This window comes from Crocuta crocuta, unplaced genomic scaffold (assembly GCF_008692635.1).
Source record: "Crocuta crocuta isolate KB4526 unplaced genomic scaffold, BGI_CrCroc_1.0 scaffold1067, whole genome shotgun sequence".
NCBI lineage: Eukaryota > Metazoa > Chordata > Mammalia > Carnivora > Hyaenidae > Crocuta > Crocuta crocuta.
The window spans coordinates 18570-20498 of record NW_027529216.1 but is presented as its reverse complement, the minus strand read 5'-3'; the positions used below and the strand labels follow the sequence as shown (position 1 = coordinate 20498).

The 1929-nt window shown below is 40.2% G+C and overlaps 1 long non-coding RNA gene across 1 annotated transcript in view; it reads right to left on the bottom strand.

Moving 5' to 3' along the window:
* The window catches only part of LOC144226855 (uncharacterized), a 3011-nt gene extending 1916 nt beyond the window's left edge, over positions 1–1095 (bottom strand). Inside the window, exon 1 of the long non-coding RNA XR_013333763.1 lies at positions 897–1095. This is a non-coding gene — a long non-coding RNA (uncharacterized LOC144226855). The remainder of the gene's footprint in view (positions 1–896) is intronic.
* Positions 1096–1929: the final 834 nt, after the last annotated feature.

Sequence of the window (1929 nt, the reverse complement as noted above, 5' to 3'; positions counted from 1 at the left end):
AAAACTTAATTTGACTGCCTGTGGATTTCATTTGAGGGGACTCTGAATGCTAATAACAAGTCCAAGAATCTTGCCAAATTATGCTTTTTGAAATCTTCAGATCTACTAAAGGGAGTAACTTGTTGCAGTTTCTATTTCTTAGCACTCTACCTAATGATTTGGCTCATTCTCCCTAGCATTCTGCTCAACATCTTCAGTTCAGAGCTTAGGTGAGGAAATAATGGGCTGTGTTCAGGGCTGTAAAGCGTCTCTTTTCTGATCTGCTCTGGGAATGTTACGCCTACCCTTTCTTCCTTTCATTCCAGCTAAATCCATTTGCAGAAGGAGGCCTCATCACATTTGGGGGATTCGGAGAACAAGGAATCTATGGAGGCTTCCACAGATAACCTTATTCCAATTACTTAGGTGCCAATTTCCTAACCACTAAAACATTTGACATGAGACAGAGTTCTACCTATGTTAAGTCAGCAAAGCCCACGAATACCTGACACTCAGCAATTGCAGATCTCTTGATACAGGCAGAAGGGCTGCTCTGTTTTGAGCCCCAAGAGCAGTAAGAAACTGCTTCACTGCCAGATCACACAGAATGCCAACTTCCCATTAATTGATATGGAATATCTCCTATCCCTGCCAGTTTCATATTTTCGGGTCTGAAAATTGCCACATTCCATTTCTCATATCAGTTCTTGAACTTTTATTTTGGTCATAGGTAGTTTCTATGCACTTTGTAAAAGTAGTAAAAATAAAGGATATGGGGTTGTCTCACAGGAACCAAGGACCAGAAATGTTTCAGCAATGATAAAGAACCTGGAAGTTAAACACAGTGAAGACTGTCTCTCATCTCTGCGCTGAGAATCTGCATTTTTATTTTCTTTCTGTAGACCAGTATCTTTTACCTCTGTCCCTCTGGTAGGACAATTGCTGACAGCTTCCATGTTTTATGCTTAGTGAAAAACTGATCTCTGTGGTCCAATTCCAGCTTTCTAGGAAATGAGATTCTGATCGACCCAGCTTGAATTATTTGTCCACCTGTAATGCATTGAGCTATGGTTATAAGAACGTGACAGTTTTTGCTGTAACTCTGTCAACGGGAGGAGAGTCATTTTCCAGAAAAGGAGAGCTAAGCAGACAATCCAAAAGGTGTTCACTGTACTAGAAAACCTCTATTCTTTCCATCTTTCATCCCTTTAAGCTACTGTTCCCTACTTTAACTGCTTGTTTTCAAGAGTTACCTATGTGCACTGCTTCAACATTTATTTATTCTTTGCCAATCTGTCTTGTTCTAGCTCCACTATTCTTTTATTATAAATTCCTTTATGGAGCTAGAAGCTTTTACAGCTTTTGCATCCTAATAGACTGTTCTCAGACTTCATTCATCTTGACTACTCTTGGGTTCTGCACTTTTGCATTTTAACTCTGCCTACCATGATCTGCCATCTTTCATTTCGTTCTGAGACAGATCTGGCTACTATTGCAAAACAGATCTTGTTTTCTGTCCTCCTCCCCCTAAAAGGGTGGGCCCTAAAGGCCAGTGAGAAGACTGGTGCTACATCAAAATCAACTGAAAATCGATTTTTTCAAAAGATTACGATTCTGTCCGTCTGGAATTGTAGCCCTTGCAGTTGTTTTGCAACAGCTTTCTGACAGATTGATTCACAGTAAGATTTAGAAACAAAGGTCCTGGGGGAGGGGGGAAGGGAGGTAATGGGCATGGAGGAGGGCACTTGTTGGGATGAGCACTGGGTGTTATACGGAAACCAACTTGACAATAAACTGAGAAAAAAAAGAAACAAAGGTCCTAACTGTACAACACTAGCTCAATGAGTACTGGAAAGATATGACTTGAAGTTTAATTTATATTGGTGCTTATTTCCCCCACCAAAGAGATTCTGAAGAAAAGGGATACTCAATTTCATTTTGTTTCTGCAT